Source organism: Trachemys scripta, chromosome 2, assembly GCF_013100865.1.
Source record: "Trachemys scripta elegans isolate TJP31775 chromosome 2, CAS_Tse_1.0, whole genome shotgun sequence".
NCBI lineage: Eukaryota > Metazoa > Chordata > Testudines > Emydidae > Trachemys > Trachemys scripta.
Window position 1 is genome coordinate 94,723,506 of NC_048299.1, and position 20,080 is coordinate 94,743,585.

Genomic DNA, 20,080 nt, shown 5'->3' on the forward strand with positions numbered 1-20,080 from the left:
TTCACAGTGTTGTAATTGTAGGGGTCCTGATCCAAGAAGGAGTTGGGGTGGGGGGGGGTCACAAGGTTATTGTAGGAGGTACTGCTAACCTTACTTCTGTGCTGCTGCTGGCGGCGGCGCTGCCTTCAGAGCTGGGCTGCTGGCCGCGGGAGCACAGGTCTGAATGTAGAGCCACTGCCAGCAGCAGCGCAGAAGTAAGGATGGCATGGTGTGGTATTGCCACGCTTACTTCTGTGCTGCTGCCTGCAGAGCTGGGCCCCTCAGTCAGCATCTGTCACTCTCTGGCCTCCCAGCTCTGAAGGGAGCAGCGCAGAAATAAGGATGATATGGTATGGTATTGCCACCTTTTACTTCTGTGCTGCTGCTGGCAGGGCGATGCCTTCAGAGCTGGGCTCCTGGCCAGTAGCCACTGCTCTCTGGCCACCCATCTCTGAAGGCAGTGCAGAAGTAAGGGTGGCCATACCGTGACACTCCCCCACTCCCAAAAATAACCTTGTAAGCCCCTGCACAGTGATGAGCTGCCAAAGTCTTAAGAACCGGCTCCCTACCGGTTCTTTGGCGGCATGTTGGTGGCAGGCCTTTCAGAGCTGCTGAAGACCCAGAGCGAGTGAAGGACCTGCCGTCAAAGTACCGCCGAAGACCCAATAGGGAACCACCCGGTGAGTCCGTCCGTCCCCATCCGACCCCCACCCACGTCCTGCCCCTGACTGCCCCCCTCAGAACCCGCAACCCATCAACCCCCCCGCTCCTTGTCCCCTGACCACCCCCTCCCAAGACTCCCCCACCCTAACTGTCCCCCAGAACCCCACCCCTTACCCATCCCCCCCCCAGAACTTCCGTCCCCTCCAACCACTCCCTGCCCCTTATCCAACCCCTCCTCTCAGCCCCGGCCCAACCCCCTTACCATGCTGCTCAAAGCAGCAGGAGCTGCAGAGCTGCCCAGGAGCGGTCCAAAGCGCTGGCGCCAGCGGCGTGGCACGTTGAGGCTCTGCGAGAGGGTGGAAGGTGGGGGAGGGGCTGGGGGAGCCTCCCCTGCCAGGAGCTCAGGTGGGCTGGATGTGGGCCACGGGCCAGTGTAATGACAGAAAAAACTCCCTCTCCAATTGCCCACCCCTTTAACAACTGGTTCTACACTGGCTTCTAAATTTGACAACCGGTTCATGCAACTCCCTTTTGGGTCAGGACCCCCAGTTTGAGAAATGCTGGTAAAATCTGTATAGTACAGGGTAAAAGTACACAAAACGACAGTTTTCTCGGGAGTAAACCAGATTTCACGATCTAGGACTGTTTTTCATGGCTGTGAATTTGGTAGGGCACTAGTAATAACATCAATACTGACTATCCCATGTTACCTGAGATGTCATCTATTTCCTGCTTTAATTATAAGGAATAATGCATGTCTCTATTGTCTTATCCTTGGACTGCAAGTGTTTTTGGTTTTGTTTGTTCTGTGTTTTACACAATGGGGACCTGAGTGAGGCCCCAACACCCTACTACAATAAATAAAAAGTGAACAGGGAAATCTTGAAAAATGTAAGATATTCAACATTTCAGTAATCTGTCTTTGATTTTTGTCACTGGAAATGGAAAACTTGATAACTAGAGTTTGATAAAACAAAATACAGCTGTATTAGCCCATGTCTATTTAAAAGCAAGCAAAATCTGAAATTATAACTGAGTTTATAAAGAGATCTATGGTATGAATATTACTCTGTGACTTAAATGCAGGTTCACATCTGTGCAGTTGAGCACAAAGTTTGAAGCCAACATAATGTGTTTAAAAAATTCTCTCTCAGATGTCAAGAAGTCTAAACTAACAAATACAACAATAGGACAAGAAGTTGCGGTTTTGTACTTCAGTTTCATAGATAGATATACTGAGTTTTGAGATCCTTAAAATATTTAGACTTCTGAGCATATCTATGTAGCTGATGGATAACAAGCCCCATAATACATATTTATCCCCTCTTTTTTCCCCACCATCAAAAGAGCATCGAACAGTTGTCATAAAACAGAAAATTTTAAAGAAAACCTAGACTCCTCTGACTCATTAACTTGAAACATCTGTAATTGTATGTGCATTTACTCTGGTGGCCCATAAAGTGTTTAAGCAAGAAATGGAGAGCAATAAATACTTTGTTTAGATCATTTCTCTCTGTGCTAAGTAGTTGAACTACTTACTTGTTAACTACAGGTAATGTGATTTGTATCAGAGTGGAAGAATATCTGAGGGCTTATTTAGAAATAGATCTACATAAAATATGTATGTGCTTCTTAGAGAATTAGCTTTGTGTGGGTGGGATCAATGTTAGAGGGTTCCTGGAAACTGGGTTCTGGATGGGGAGCTATTACTGTACAATTTTTTTGATTTTTTTTTTTCCACCCTGGATATAATGAGGGATGCTGAATCATTTTTGTATAACCTACATCTGTAGTTTTCAGTCTGTGACCCATGGAGTGACAGCTAAGTACAAAATCAAAAGATAGTTTACCATAAGTAGTTAGGACATATTCTAAGGAACGATTCAAGATAAAGTGGGCTGTAATACTCCTGTAGTGATAGGACAAAAAGGTGTTAGTAGGTTACAGATTGTTGTAATAAGCCATAAATCCAGTGTCTTTAAGATCATGACTTTTAGTATCTAGGAAAGCTAGGAATTTAAGCTCCCAGGCTCGTCTTGTGAAAGTATTGCTGTGCAGGTTTCTTTTGAGGATGAAGACTGATAGATCAGATATGGAATGATAGCTCTGTGAACAGTATTCACCCACAGATAAGATGTTTTCGTCTTTTGTCATTTTCCTGTGTGAGTTCATTTGAGAACATGGTGATTCTGGTTTCACCCACATAGAGGATGTTGCGGCATTGAGTGCACTTAATGAGGTACACCACCTGTTGTGATAGGACCCAGGGATCTAGGAAGGTGTGTTGTGGGGGTCTTAATCGTAGCAGTGGAGATATGTCTGCAGGTTTTGCATGTGTTTTGGCAGGGTCTGGTGCTGCATTGCTGGTATGTCCTGGTCTGTGGGGAACTTGCTTCCGATGATGAGCTTGCAGAGGGGGGAGGGAGAGGGCTCAAGAAAGATTTCTTTCAAGATGGGGTCTACATTGAGTATACATTGTAGTTGTTTGATACACCATGGGGTGGTAGATGACAACTAGGGATGTGCAGTCAGAGGGGGTTTCATTTCTGTATTGAAACAGGTTGTGTTGAGGTATTTGCGTGTCCTGTTCCATGATGAGATCTACTTCCTTGGCAGAGTGTCCTTGTTGATGAGGGCGGTTTTGAGTGTGTTAAGGGGTATATCCTGGACTTGCTCCTCGGAGCATATTCTGTGGTATCTGAATGCCTGGCTATAGATAACAGATTTATTTGTGTTTGGGGTGGTTACTGGATCTATGAAGATAGGTGTGGTGATCTCTGGTTTTCTTGTGTATAGTTGTGTGAAGGGTTCCATTACTGAAGCTGATTGTGGTGTCTGGGCAGTTGTTGCTGGTGTGGGAGTATTCCAGAGAGACTTTAATGGATAAGCGTGGTTGCTGAAATTGTGATGGCAATCCGAGGGAGTTTGTTACTGTCCAGAGGATGAAAATATCATTGATGTATCTCAGGTATATCATTAGTTTCATGTTGCATGTTTGGAATGTATTTTTGACTTAAGTCTACCATGTGACAACATCTCAACCAGTTTATCTTTTCAGGTTTGACTAATCATTAATTTACCACAGAGGTTTCTATATCCGAAATTATATTTAATGAAAATACAGAGTTCCTCGGCTGGAGTAAATGGGCATAACTCCATAGAAATCTATGGCCTGGTATTGTTGAATAATCTTGTTTGTTTTGAATTCCTGAATCAGTTTCTCAGTCTTGGACACAGTGAGGGAAATTCTGAGCTCAGTGCACAGACTGCACAGGTGCTGGGTATATGGACATGGAGGACGCTCCTCCATTCTGGCTAAGAACTGCTCTGCAAAGGTTGCTTCAGTCTAATTTGCAGCCTTACCTCCCTTATCCTGCTGGGTGTAATGCAAGAGAATGTGTGTGGTGACTGACAACTCATGCCTCAAACCACATATACCCTGACTCTTTTGCCTCCTCTGTTCTGCTGCATTACAGAGCTCCATGCTGCGCAAGGGTTCACATGCCTTGCACAGCCCCTCTGGCATTCTGCCTTCCTTATGCAATGGCACCATATCAATGGTAGCTTTGAAACCATAGTGACAGGGTCAGTATTTGCCCCAGTGTGCACTGATCCAAGGTGTCTGGTTAATTAAAAGAATCCAGACACTTGAAAGGTTAAAAAAGGCAAAGTTGAGATGGCTTTTGAAAGAGAAGTCATTGTTGGCCAACAAAACATGAAATTTCCTATTCATTAAGTGTTGCTTTTCGACATCCAGCCTCCATATACTTCATTAGGAAATAGTCTCTCGGGTTTCAATTGGATGCCACCTGACCTTAGTAATGACTTGATTATCAGTGAACGTTATTTAGTGAGGTTTGGTGGCTGGTATATGTGCATCTGTTGGGAAACTTTATATGTTGCTTGCCACTTTATATGTTGTTCTGCACTAGCTTTTGAAATTGACGGAGGCAGCATCCATCAGACAGTAAACTGATTTTTTGCTAAGACTACTGACCTCTCTTATTAAAGTAGAGAAATAAAAAATAAATTGTGTTAGAAGAGAATGCTTGTACTAATAAATTAGAGCAGCACCATGGTCTTCATTGTCAAGGAGGCATTTGGAAAGCTACAGGAAACTAAGTCCAACAAATAAGACATTCCATAAATGCCAATAATTATACTGTAATCTAAATATACTGGAATGGACATTTAGTTAAGATGCATTAAGCTACATACTTGATTTCCATGTATTAATTCCAAAAAATAAATATTGCTGCTGTAACTTAAAACAGCCATGTTATTAAATAAATCTCACTTATATTATTACAAGCAATTTATTACTATAGACAGTGTTTGTACTAATAGTTAAGATGCAATAACTATCTAAATACTTGCATCTTTCTTGTAGGATAGGGCCAAATTGCAGGATTTGGGCCTAAAGCGTGCCTCAGTGATTTTTACCTAAAAGTCACAGATTATTTATGGTGATATTGTCTGGGAAATGTCACCACCTCCTCCTCCTCCTAGTTGCTTTTACTGTCATCTTCTAAATGCAAGTTGCCTGTGTATCTACCTGTAAGTCTCTTGACAGGCATATTGACTTTCTGTTCCTCCAACCTAATTGATACAAAGGGCACAGATTATACTGGAAACTTCACTTCTGCACACATTCCTCAAATCCTGGTTCTTTAACCACTCATGCAGCAGGGCCACCAGAAGCAAATGACAGGAGTCTACTGTGAGCAAAGAGAAGGGAAGATGTGGCTGCAGGCTATCCTGGACACTGAGGAAAAGGGGTGTGTGTGTGTGTGTGTGTGTGTGCGCGCCAGTCAACCAGAGCTGGGATGTGGGGGAAAACAGCTCTCTCCTTAGGCTGACCAGACAGCAAGTGTGAAAAATCGGGGTGGGGGGGTAATAGGAGCCTATATAAGAAAAAGCCCCAAATATCGGGACTGTCCCTATAAAATCGGGATATCTGGTCACCCTATCTCTTCTGCAATCATCCTCTGTACCTGAGATGTGATGAATTCTACTGTGTCTACTGACTGAAAAGGGATGGACTCAACATCGGAGCCTCCTTGTGAGCAGGAATGGCATAGCAGCTCCCTCTCCCCTGGGTGTTTCCTGCCAGCAGCTGTTCTGCCTCTGGACTTCAATCTTTTACCTTACAGCATACATTTTTCCTCCAGGAGCTCTCTCCTAACTTTCCCTATGTCATTGGTGCCTATCTGTATCACAACCACAGGCTGCTCCCCAGCATTACCTATAAGGCTGTCTATACGTCAGCAGGTAGTTCTTGCAGTACTCTGTCATCACAGATCCAGCTATCTTTTGTAAAGCAGTTTGAAATGTATGGTTGGACCATAAACATATTTTTTAATAATAAAGCTCTAAGTATGCAAGAAATATCTGTATATAACGATCTGTTGTTTTCCCTTTGTTAAGCACCAACAGCATGCTTGATGCTGTTCATGTTGGCACAACCATTGGGACTAATTCTGTTTTCACATCCGTGTAAATCTGGAATAACTCCATGGAAGTCACTGGAACCCTAGTGTAGAACTAGCGAGAGACCAGAATCGTGCCTATCACCTTTGCCCCAAGAAACTTATACTCTAAACCACTGATCCTGCAACAATAACTTTACACAGTTGAGCAGTTTTATTGATTTCAGTGTGTCTACCCACGTACATACATTTCTGCATGCGCGTATGGACTTGCAGGATTGGAGTAAAAAAAAAGGAATGTGATGGTTTTCAAGAGGAAAAGTTTACCCTAAATCATTGACCTACAGCAAGTTTGGATCAGTGTTTTATGTTTTTTTGTTTTTAATTGATGCCTTCAAAAGGGAAGCTGGTGTGGCGGTAAGAAGGGAAGAGTGAGTTGAATAGCCTTCCTTAACTCAAATTATTTCATTTTATTGGCCTCCTAAATGATCATGATTTTTATTTCATGAACCAGCAGTCCAAATGGCTAAGCGTCAACTGAGCTTCAGTAAATTATCAGTAATTAAAATGGTTGCGGTGGAAATTGGGGGTTAGGGGTCGAAGAGCCTGATGCTCAGAATCTGGCAGAGCAGACATCATCTGCTCTGTTATTAAACACCTGCTTCTGGGAGTTGTACAGCTTTACCTACTTTAGCTGGCAAAATGTTCTGGACATCAGGAGTGTGGCAGATTTGATTCAGCTGTAAATTATGGTCAGTTAACCAACATACTCATACCTCACAAGCTCTGCCTAATGATAGATGGGAAGTAGAATTTGTTGGGTTGTGGGGGGGGGGGGGGTGGCCTTTGCTTTTACTTGTTTTGGTGACCCCCATCAAACAAATACATATTTATTTTTAAAAGGCTCATTAACCCTATTAAAACATTTTACTTCCTCTAGACCCTAATAGAATGGTCTTGATGAAGGTGCAAGCCTGAGCAGCAGGATATCTGATTCTTGTATGACCTTGAGCAAATCATTTAGTCTAACTCCTTTATCTCCTTCTGCCTTTAGTTTCTCATCTCTAAAGTGTAGTTAATAATTACCTGATTTCTTAGGGATTAATGAATTAATATTTATAAAGCACTGTGAGGTCCTGCACTGTGTGAAGTGAGGAGTATTGTTAATGTGTCGCTGAAATCTACGGGATCAAATATATGGTGACAATCCACTTAATTTCCAAGTGGCTCTTGGTAACTTATTGGTTGCCCTTGTTCACCAAATAATCTGTATAGCCTTTATGGGGATGGACGTGGGGAGTGGCCTCCCTGTGGTTCCCTTTGAAGTGGCCTGGAGGGATGCCCTTCCTCCATGTCTGGACCATTTCAACCTCTGGACACTGGAAGGAAACCAAGAGCAAGAAAACAGTAGAACAACAAAACTGATGTGCAAAAACTTGTAATATTGTTTATTATATATAATATATATATATATATATATATATATAATAAAATAATACCATTCAGAAGCAGTGACGTTGAATAAAATATGCTACATATGTCTAGGCCTTGAGTCTTGAGGCCTTGCAGCAACCCATGATTGGCCATAGTAGCTGCATGTTCATCACATAGGACAGTCTTCCTCACTCAGATCAGTGCTGGCCGTGAAACTGGGCCTCAGGTTTGGAGACATTGTATTGTCTGGTATTCTAAAGCAACAGAGACTAGAGGGATCTTCAATCTTGAGAGCTCAGATGCAGATGAACACACCGTTCCATCTCTACCATTACATCCTGTCCCTACCCACACACTTCTTAGGAGGATACAAGCTAAGACCTAGGTGCTGAAGTCCAGTATATATGCTTAGCATTAAATGCTTCATTCAGAATGAATAGCTGGTTTTAATTCTGATCTCACCATCACTTTGAAAACTGATTTTAATTTATAAGGGGTCTCTTCAAATGAGATGGTAATTTTAAATATGATCCTGCTTGTTTAAGCATTAGTGAGTACAGTAAATGCATTTTGATTTAATAGATTTATGTCTAATTAGACCAGAAGGGGGTCATGTTAATAGGGCTAGATAACTGGAGAAAATGTTGTCTAACAGCATGATGTTAAGATACCAGAGAAGCAAACTCATACATATTTCATCCAAGTCCATGAAGTATCCCAGGCTGGCAGTATTCTAGATCATATTAAATAGCTTAATCATCTTGCTCTTCGGAACTGGATGTCTTTCAAAAGTGACACTGAAGATGGGCTATATGTCTCATGATGATGATGATGATGATGATAAATGGTGCCATAATCTGTAAAACTAATGCAGAAGATGCATTAAAATGTGTTACAAATTAGAAATGAATTGAATAGGCACCTCCTCTCCATTCAGTATCTGTATAATAGGTTTAATGTAATATAGGTTTACATAGTGCCAATCAAATATAGTATTGTGTGAAGTCTTTTACGCAAACAGCACTGCATATACAGAGTATGCCAATAAATCTTATTGATTCTAATAAGTTTGAGTCTCTAAGGTGCCACAAGTACTCCTGTTCTTCTTTTAATAAGTTTGAGTGCATCAGGTTAACTCAGTAATAACTGCAACCAACACTGAAGGGATCGGAGTGAAGTCCTGTCCCCATTAAAGTCAAAGGTAGAACTCCCATTCCCTTTAATAGGATTTCACCCAAGAGTTTTCTTGCCCAAGTTATGGCTATTACTAGAGCTGGTCAACAATTTGTTCAGTTGGAAAATGTTGATTTGACAGATTTAAAATGTTTCACAAGAACACATTGACTCCATCAAAACTTTGGACAGAAAAAGCCTGATCTCCCTGGTTTCCTGCCATCCTGCCCACTAGCCAACTATGTTGGGTTTCCTCCTCTCTCCTCCTGCAGGATTGGTGGGCTGCTCCAGGCCCCTAGGCCACCTTCCTACCCCTCTGCCTTCCAAGTAGGCTGTTGAGCTGCTTCACCGCTTGGGCTGCCTACCGCCCTTTATCTCCAACTGTTAGGATCCCAGCATGCCAGACTCTTGCCTCTTTACTCAGCCTGTCTACCCCTCCACACACAGTGGAGAGCAGGGCAGCATGCCAGGGAATTCTGGGAAGCATATTTCATTTTGGAAAAACAAAAAGGTGTCAGCAGCATCTCAGTCCTGTGAAAAATATCAAGATTTTTATTTCCCCCACCCCTTCCCCAAATCATGATTCAGGATGGAAATATTTTCAGAAACTTGTTTTTTTCATGAGACTGAAATTCTATTTCCCCACCAGCTCCACCTATTACTGAATTAGTATACCTGAAGTATTAAAATATTTTAATTCATACTGGGAGTAATGTTTTTAAACATATTCTTTAAAGGTAAAGGATATTTAAAAAAAAAAAATTGGTCCTTTCACCTCCACACCTTTCCTTGTTCCACTTTCCTTCTATCTATTTACCTGCTTAGTTCATTTCCCCCATTGTCACTCTTCTCCTCTGGGCAGGTCAGCAAGGAACTTGTCATTAGCAAATGTGATAAATGATCTTTGTATTGTGTCTCAAAACTGACTTGATAGACTCTGTGGTTATATAACAGCACCTTGAGGCCTCCCTGGAAATTGCGGACCATTTGTGTTAAGCCCTGTACAAATATATAGTAACATACAATCCCTGCCTTGAAGAGTTCACTACAAAAGACCTAACTTTACATAATTATGAAATTGGGATTACTTGCAGTGGGTAAAGTGAAACACATGTGTAAGTCTTTGCAGGATCGAGGCCTAAATAGACAAGATAGAGAAAGGGTGAGGGAAGGGGATCATATTTCCTATTTTATAGATGGAGACTTGAGGTACTGAAAATTTGCAACATAAACACAACTACCTGAGAGTTGTCATAGTGTGAAGAGCCCGGACTTGTAGAAAGGGAAATTGAAAGCAGCAGGATCAAAAGGAAGAAATGACACTCGAGGACTAAAAAATCCATTTCCTGAAGTTGTGTCCATTTGCTTTATGGCAAAATCCTATTGAACGTAAAAGGGATGAAACAGATAGTATTCTATAGAAATTATTCCACAAATGCATATAATTGGATAGGTGCTTTAAAGATCTTATTGAGAATCATATTTCTGCTATACACATCTATTAAATTCTATCAGCTGGTTCAAATATGGGAAAGTTGTAAAAACTTATGCAGAACAGACAAAGAGAACCAATCTGATTGCAAAAAATTGTTTCCAGGAAATAGAAAACCTGTAATCTATGCATCAGTTAACTCTATAACGTCCCCCCGCTCTGAGTAGCTGAGACAATTTTGGTTCACTGTATTCGTAAGATATTAGTCACCATCAAAGCGAGACTTGTGCTATATTTGCAGTGTTTCTCTGGAAGCATCCAACCAGAAAAAGTTCCATGTACACATAGCTGAATAACATGACCACTAATATTTACTATTCTTGAGCTTGTCGGATAAGGCTGAGGGTGAAGACCCTCAGCAATAGAGCAAGTCATGTGCAGGAAAAAATTTTTTTTTGATCTTTTTATAAATTAAAACCAAAGATGTTACTGTTTTTAAAAAGTCTCGATTTGATGGGAATATATATGGGGAAAAAATGAATGATAGGTAGGATATACAGAGAAAATGGATGAGTGACTGGCTATACAGAAATTTGTTTTAAGAAATCTACAGTTAGGATGCCATATTCTAAAATTGGAAAATTCCTAATATCGATTTGCTCAACCATTTAAAAAATCACCAAGAAACATGCCAGCCACTGCACCATTTCTTTACTAAGAGCCAGCTTCTGCAAACATTTATACACATGCTACCATTATTATGTGAGTAAAGATAATCATGCCATTAAGTGCTGGCAAGGTCAAAGACTAAGGTTTAAAAACTCTACCTTTATTATTGTATTGATTTTGCAAGTATTCATTGTCAAAGTTCTGGTGTTAACTGCACTTCTGCCCACTTTATGCCCCTTCAAATGTACACCCTTATGTCAGGGGCCAGCCTGCAACAGTCAGTCTCCTGGCAAACTAATGAGGGAGTTGCTGGCTTCTCAGTGCATTCCTAACATGCAGCTGTGCTTGGTCCTGTCCCTGCCTCTGCTGTTTCTAGCCTTGCCCCAGTGTGTACTCACTCCTGCTCTAGCCACAGCTCCTTTCTGACTCCCAGGTCAGACCTTTGGCTTTGTTTTCTGACTGCAATGCTGGTTAACCCTTGGCTTAGGCTTTGGGTTCTGATGCCTGGTTCCTACTTATTGGCTTCTTTCTCAGGCCTGCCTTATCTGGGTTGTGTCTAACTGATAATTGATAATTGGACTCTTGTTCCAATCATTAGGCAACACTGCCTGCTCTTCGGTCACTGAGCCCTTGAGTCTCAGGTGTAGAGCAGTTTTTAAATTAAAGGGCTGGGGGAAAGACGACAGGCGCGGAGAAGCACGTGGTTCGGACACATCCCTTGGGGAGGATCTACTAATGGAGATTCTCTGTCCTAGTAAGGAGGAGGGTTTTACCACTATTACCAAGCCTGGATCACTTGGTAATAGTGACCATAATATAATTAAATTTAACATCCCTGTGGCAGGGAAAACACCACCGCGGCCCAATACTGTAGTATTTAATTTCAGAAAGGGGGAACTACACAAAAATGAGGAGATTAATTAAGCAGAAATTAAAAGGTACAGCACCAAAAGTAAAATCCCTGCAAGCTGCATGGAAACATTTTAAAGTCACCATAATAGAAGCTCAACTTAAATGTATACCCCAAATTAAAAAAAACATAGTAAGAAAACCAAAAAAGAGGCACCGTGGCTAAACAACAAAGTAAGAGAAGCAGTGAGAGGCAAAAAGGCATCCTTTAAAAACTGGATGTTAAATCCTAGTGAGGAAAATAAAAAGGCGCATAAAGTCTGGCAAGTGAAGTGTAAAAATATAATTAGGAAGGCCAAAACAAGAATTTGAAGAACAGCTAGTCAAAGACTCAAAAAGAAATAGCAAAACAAAAATAAAAAAAAATAAGTACATCAGAAGCAAGAAGCCTGCTAAACAACCAGTGGAGCCACTGGTCAACCGAGATGCTAAAGGAGCACTCAAGGACCATAAGGCCATCACGGAGAAACTAGATGAATTCTTTTTATCGGTCTTCATCATTGAGGATATGAGGGAGATTCCCAAACCTGAGCCATTCTTTTTAGGTGACAAATCTGAGGAACTGTCCTAGATTGAGGTGTCATTAGAGGAGATTTTGGAACAAATTAATAAACTAAACAAGTAAATAGTAATAAGTCACCAGGACCAGATGGTATTCCCCTCATGAGTTGTGAAGGAACTCAAATGTGAAATTGCAGGACTACTAACCGTCATCTATAACCTATCCTTAAATCAGCTTCTGTAACAAATGACTGGAGGATAGCTAATGTGATGCCAATTTTTAAAAGGGGCTCCAGAGGTGACCCCGGCAATTACAGGCCCGTAAGCCTGACTTCAGTATCAAGCAAACTGGTTGAAACTATAGTAAAGAACAAAATTGTCAGACACATAGATGAACATAATTTGTTGGGGAAGAGTCATCATGGTTATTGTAAAGGGAAATCATGCCTCACCAATCTTCTAGAATTCTTTGAGGGGGTCAACAAGCATCTGGACAAGGGGGATTCAGTGGATATAGTGTATTCAGATTTTCAGAAAGCCTTTTACAAGGTTTCTCACCAAAGGCTCTTAAGCAAAGTAAGCTGTAATGGGATAAGAGAGAAGGTCCTCTCATGGATTGGTAACTGGTTAAAAGATAGGAAACAAAGGGTAAGATTGGAAAGAGGTAAATAGTGGTGTCCCCCAGGGGGTCTGTAATTGGCCCAGTCCTATTCAACATATTCATAAGTGATCTGGAAAAAGGAGCAAACAGTGAGGTGACAAAATTTGCAGATGATACAAAACTACTCAAAATAGTTAAGTCTCAGGCAGACTGCGAAGAGCTACAAAAGGATCTCTCAAAACTGGGTGACTGGGCAACAAAATAGAGGATGAAATTCAATGTTGATCAATTCAAAGTAATTCACATTGGAAAACATAATCCCAACTATACATATAAAATGATGGGGTCTAAATTGGCTGTTACCACTCAAGAAAGAGATCTTGTAGTCATTGTGGATAGTTCTCTGAAAACATCCGCTCAATGTGCAACGGCAGTCAAAAAAGCAAACAGAATGTTGGAAATCATAAAGAAAGTGATAGATAATAAGATGGAAAATATCATATTTCCTCTATATAAATCCATGGTACGCCTGCATCTTGAATACTGTGTGCAGATGTGGTCAACCCATATAAAAAAAAGATGTATTGGAATTGGAAAAGGTTTGGAAAAGGGCAACAAAAATGACTAGGGGCATGGAATGGCTTCCGTATGAGGGGAGATTAATAAGACTGGGACTTTTCAGCTTGGAAAAGAGACTACTAAGGGGGGATATGATAGAGGTCTATAAAATCATGACTGGTGTGGAGAAAGTAAATAAGGAAGTATTTACTACTTCTCGTAACACAAGAACTAGGGGTTATCAAATGAAATTAATAGGCAGCAGGTTTAAAACAAACAAAAGGAAGTATTTTTCACACAACAAACAGTCATCCTGTGGAACTCCTTGTCAGAGGATGTTGTGAATGCCAAGAATATAACAGGGTTCAAAAAAGAACTAGATAAGTTCATGGACAATAGATCCATCGACTGCTATTAGCCAAGACGGGCAGGGATGGTGTCCCTAGCCTCTGTTTGCCAGAAGTTGGGAATGGGTGACAAGGAATGGATCACTTGATGATTATCTGTTCTGTTCACTCGCTTTGGGGCATCTGGCATTGGCCATTGTTGGAAGACAGGATACTGGGCTAGATGGACCTTTGGTCTGACCCAGTATGACCGTTCTTATGTTCTCAGCCATTTTCTTTGGTACAGAAATGTTAATGCTCTCCCTTCAGACCACAGTAACCCTCCTGCACAGGGTTACAGTCCCTTTGCCATTCATTGTGCTCATCCCAGCAGGTCTGACTTTAATTCAGCACCTGCACTTCTGCTCTTTTCCAGTGGGCTATGACAGCATTTACCAGTGAGCAGCCAGCTTTCACAAAGTAGGATACATTTATTTAGGACAGTGGTTCCCAAACTTGCTCCGCCGCTTGTGCAGGGAACGCCGCTGGCGGGCTGGGCCGGTTTGTTTATCTGCCGCGTCTGCAGGTTTGGCCAATTGCGGCTCCCAGTGGCCGCGGTTTGCTGCTCCAGGCCAATGGGAGCTGCTGGAAGCGGCGCGGGCCGAGGGACGTACTGGCCACCACTTCCAACACCTCCCATTGGCCTGGAGCAGCGAACAGTGGCCACTGGGAGCTGCAATTGGCTGAACCTGTGGATGCGGCAGGTAAACAAACCGGCCCGGCCCGGCAGGGGCTTTCCCTGCACAAGCAGCGGAACAAGTTTGGAACCATTGATTTAGGACAAAAGCATCTCAAAGAAAACATATAATAAAACCCTACAATTTAGATGCATGCTCAATTTACCAGGTATTACTGACCATTCACATGGGATCTTGGTAGATCCATATGCAAGTTTGTCAATACTTTGTTCTACAATGTAGATCTGTCTTGAGTCAAATAGGTCTAGGGAGCAAAGCTTCAATAGCTGGGTATCTGCATAACCGACATTGGCAATTTGTATTACCACTCCCCAGTGATTTCAGAGTGCATAAGAAACCTACACAGCAAGTCAGGAACATGAAGATGCATATAATATTTATTGATAAAATGGTCTATGAATAACTCATGTGCCCATAGTGTCTGGCACAGCTCAATATAATAGTCTTATAAGTTTCTATGCTTCTGTGATCACACATCTGTCATATTTATTTTATAGGTTACCAAAAATAGAACTCTTTGAATAACATTTGCCTTGCCCAATATGCACTCCTTAGAGTGACAATAGACATCAGCTCATATATGTTCACAAATATCTCCATAAACTACATAACCTTTGGTAACCTCCTTTTATGATTAAACGGATTCTTAAGCACTTGGCAAAGATAAGTCTCAAACTATGGTGACACATGTTACTGTAAGAATTTCTCACGTAACTAAAATTGTGCTATCCAGTAGAATTTGAGAAAACTAACATAACATTGGCATTCTGCTCCACAGAAGGTGATGTAAAAAAAAAAGGAAGCTGGAAAACTGCAAACATTCTCTAACTTCTTATACGATGAGCTAGTGTAACTCCATTGTTGTCAGTACTAGACTGACCTCAAATGAGTTACATCAGCCTAAAATGGTGAATTGGGCAATACATTTTGTCTTGCCAAAACTTATGGCAACTATATAATAGGACATAAATCATCCTACTGAAGGGCATAAGCCAGCCCCTAACTGGTAAAGATTAGGAAGAAATATCTCCTATGGGCAAGATATTCCATAATTGTCCACTAATGCATTCTTGGACCTTATTCAGAACCTTTTGATACTAGCCACTCTTTGAAACAGGATGTAGAACTAGATGGGCTTCTGGTCTGACTGGTATTATAATTTGTAAATTCCTATGTTTCTAAGTTTGTAGCCAACAAACACACACATTTTATCATCTATAAAAAAAACCCTTTAATAATGTCCTAGCCAATAGCATTTTCTAATCAAAATATCAGTATCTAGAAGAAGACTGAGCGCTGTTCATATAGTTTTTACATAATTTAATGATCTCATTGATCATCATCATCAGATCTTTTGCATAAGAGAATGAAAGAATTGAGATTCCAGGCGGCTTGTAGGTACTAAAGCAGATTATGTCTAACTGGTCAAATGACTATTGGTCAAATAGACTCTGAGCTGGCTAGAAAGAAAATATGATTATTACTGAATGATCTTTGGTTGTGTACGTCCTTTGGTGTCTTTCCAGATAAAATGAATCACTTCATACATTATCCAGTGCACTTGGAGTTAAAAAGCTGCATGCAGTCTTTTGTAGCTGTGGAAAATGTTTACTGTGTCATCATGACGTTATTGTACTCCTTGTCTGGCTGAGCTGCGTATTTGTGTTCTTTCTTGCATGGAAGTATGCTCTATAAGCTCTCTACCTTCCTCCCTGTTCAATATCTTATCCTATTTCATCACATGCTAATATGTCTTCCTTTATGACATCCCACCGCCACTTCTTCAGTTGGCTTGTCTTTTTCCTTCAGTCTTCATCTGTCAGACTCTTAACCACAAAGTTCTCAGGACTGTACTTTACATGAGCTAACCATCAGAGCTTATCCTCCCTCACTTTTTTTGTTTATGGATGCTTCTTTGAGCATGCCTCTAACATACACGTTCCTCATGTGTCAGCAAGAAATACCACCACTCATCCAACTCAATATTTACATTTCTGAGGAATAGATAATTTGCTCATGTTTCTTCTTTGTTGCCCAACACCCATCACCATATGTTAAAATGGTGATCTGGCCAGTTTTGCATACTTTCCCATTTAGTCTTACTTATTTCTTCCTGTCATATACTATACCACTTATCTCTCTCCATTTGAGTCAGGCATTTATTATCAAAGCTTTAATTTTGTCCTCTGTTTTCCTGGTACTGAAAACCAGCTACTTGAAACTGCATTTTCAGTATTGTCTGAGCTGCGTATTAGTGTGATTAATAATTCACCTGTGCTGCTGAGACAGCAAGCACTTATCCTAAATTACAAGCTCCATGATTAAGATGTTAATAGCCACTTCAATGCTGTTTGTTTGCTGTTTTCCTTATAGCCTTATTTACCTAAGATCATCTTAGACCCTTGCCAGATTCATTCAACCCATATTCTGGCAATAATTAGATTTGCTAAAAATGCAGTTTCCGGAGACTTAATGGAATCTATTGTGTCACCATATAGGGATTTACAATTACAGTATGTAAATAATTTCAGTTAACAGATTATGTTCCCCAAAGGTATAGATTTGCATCTCTGAGGTCTGTGCCTGTATATATCTCACGACTTTTCAGAATCCTCAGTGCCATATTGGTTTCCAAGAGGAGAAATAGAAAGGACCTTTTGGGGTAATTCCAGGAGAGTCATAGTAAACTAAGTTTGCTTGGGGCTCTTGAAGACCTAAGGAAATCCCATAGTGACTGCTGCTATTTGTACCTGTAATGTAATCAGCTCCTGTGCCTTTGGAGGTGGAGGTGAAGGTGTTCTTGTTAGAGCAGAGTGAAATTTTACAGCCAAAATTTTTTCACTGAAAAATGAAGATATGAGTCAGCTGAAAAATGTTGCAAATTTGTATCAAATTAGCAGGATTGTTTTGGTTTTAAAAAAAAATCCAAAAAATCCTGAAAAACTTTTGTAATAAAACATTTCAACTTTATGATTTCTATTTTTTTTAATATTTAATTGAAATGTAAATGATTCATATCAGGTTGGGTTTGGTTTGAAACAGGCTTTTTTTTGTTTCAGTTTGGTCATCAAACTGAAAAAAATTGGTTATTTGCACAGCTCTCATTCCAATCCCAGTGTGTGTAACTTATCAGTTGTCTCTCTGTAGCACATTAATTCCTTACACTCCCACTATGCTGTTTGTTTGCTTGTTTTAATAGTTTGTGTTTCAAAGGGGTATATGTGAGTAGATATAAATTAAATATACTGGTATGTGTGCAAGCAATTATATATGCAGCTGTGTAGGGGAATGTTGTAAACGGGCAGGTTATGCACACTTTAGCACAGAAGGTTTGGATTTGCTCTTACTTTGGTTTTACACCAGATATCCAGTTGATCCAGTGTAGTTACTTCTCATTTATGTTGCCTATGTAAGTTGAGGTGTATGTACACAGGCTTGTAGAAATTTTCTATGAATTTAACTGCTCTGAGGCCAGAGTAAAGTTCAGTGCTGCTGCCATTTAGTTTTTTTCTTTTATATGTTGCAAATGGTGGGCTGTCTCAAACGTTGGGGATTGTGTGGCTTGAACAGTGATTTGTGTTCTCTCTCCTGTGTTGTTTCCTCAAAGTGACTGTATTTGTTGTTGCTGTGAACTGTTATATGGTGAGACATTTCCTAACTGCCTGTTGTTCATATTTTAACTGTGTTATATTTGATTGATTTGAACTTTTGAAAAAGTAGGAGAGTGGACATAGGCCCTGTGATTAAAGGGCTGGATTGGGACTCTGGGAGCTCTGAGTGCAATTCATGGCTCTGCAAGAGACAGCCTGTGTGACATTGGGCTAGTCACTTAAGCGCTCAACTTCCTTTACTTATCTGATTACCATCCTTTTACAGTTAAGTAAAGGAAGTTGAGCGCTTAAGTGACTAGCCCAATGTCACACAGATAATCAGATAACAGTTTTTGTGAGGTTTAATTCATTAATATCTATGAGATGATCAGATATTATGACCATGGGAACCACACAAGTACCAGATAGCAGGGTATTTCCCAGTATTTACTAAATTTGTTTGTTAGCTCTATATGGATAGGGTTTTGTGCAGGCTATTGGCCATGTGTGTCCAGAATGTTTGAATCTGAGGGAAGTCTCAGAAAATGTGTATGTGGCGACTTCTATTCCCCCAGCTTCTCTAGCAAAGGACACAGAAGGTCATTTTGTTAATGGTAACTGCTGTGTAGAAGAAGTATCTTATCACAGTACTTTTCCAGGGTAGTTCTCTACATGAAGCTGAGGAGATGGCCATAGTGTGAGCTATTCAGAGGTGGTCTGTCTAGATGTCTTAGCATATATCTATTTTATTTCCTGTGATGTCTGTTTTTGCATCATGTTAAGTCTCCAGAGACTTAGTAAATTAGATCTTTTAGGTCTGATGGTCTTTTTTTAAAAGCAAGCAAACAAAAAGCCCTTGGTCACTTCAAAAGGAAGATATGCAATGCCAGCTTCAGCAGTGCTTGCTCTGTAGTGTTTCTGTATGTGGTTTTCAGCTCATCCATGTGCTTTCATATTTGCATTTGAAAAAGTTTTGGTTGTTGCATGTTTTCTGTCTTTAATGCTTCCTTTTAAAAGCTCTCTGTGGGTGATTCTTCTGCAGGGTGCTGATTATGGTTATACTCTCCTATAGGGAAAACCTGTTTCTCTGGGTTTTCTCCCATCTCATCAGCCACAGCGTATTACCTGTAAAGACAACAGCACCAAATTACAGTGACGTAGGTCACTTGTAAAACTTCTTCTGTGTAAAATAAACGTAGCTCCCCAGAACACTATGTGACTGCAGATCAGAGTCTTAAGGTTCGGTTTTGGAAATGAACAGGCAAATATTGTAGGTTTGTAGGATATAACAGGGAAAAAATCAAAAACAATCATTGCAATTGAATTGGTAAAAGTTTGAAAGGTAATATTGATATATATGGATTTTAGACAAGAGGTTAAGGCATATTAATTGCAATTTATTACTTTCAGAGAATGTTTACTACAGCCAAAATAGCAAAGGCTTGAGGGAGGAAAAGTGAACACCATGTCTGTTTATCTCATCCTCTAATAAGTCTGGGGACGTTTTTCTCCATTGCCTTGCATGTTGTGTATTCATTTATAGCTGTTCAAAAACCATTCTTACTGGGTAGCATTTTAAACACACTTTTGATTCCCTTTGCACATATGTAAATGAATACATATCATGCAAAGCAGTGGAGAATCAGGCTGGGAGCAGTCAAAAGAAATAGTCAATTATGCAGCAGATTAGACATAATTAACTTAAAACAAAGCTATCTAGGCGATGGAAGATACTCCAGAAGTACATAAGATACTTGGATCATTGGAGAGAAATTAAAACTTTTGTGGCAGAGTAGCAGCCATTCAATCCTACTTCAACATCTTCTTTTTCATAAAAATGAATTGTGTCTCATGCACTGATTTATGCATCATACTAGATTGTACAGGACAAGCCATGATAATTTTGCATGGTGCTACAGAAGCAAATCAGCTGCTTATATTAAAAAAGTAGTGAGTGTGTATATCCACACACAGACACACACACACACACACACACACACACACACACATATAATATTTTTTTTTTTTTTTTTTTTTTTTTTTTTTTTTTTTTTTTTT

The 20,080-nt window shown here is 40.4% G+C and overlaps 1 protein-coding gene and 1 long non-coding RNA gene across 2 annotated transcripts in view; one reads left to right on the top strand and one right to left on the bottom strand.

Moving 5' to 3' along the window:
• CNTNAP2 (contactin associated protein 2) overlaps positions 1-20,080 on the top strand; it is a 1,628,923-nt gene that overhangs the window by 207,483 nt on the left and 1,401,360 nt on the right. The gene's annotated exons all lie outside the window — the stretch shown is intronic.
• Positions 18,331-20,080, bottom strand: part of LOC117872628 — a 40,535-nt gene continuing 38,785 nt past the window's right edge. Inside the window, exon 3 of the long non-coding RNA XR_004644537.1 lies at positions 18,331-19,147. This is a non-coding gene — a long non-coding RNA (uncharacterized LOC117872628). The remainder of the gene's footprint in view (positions 19,148-20,080) is intronic.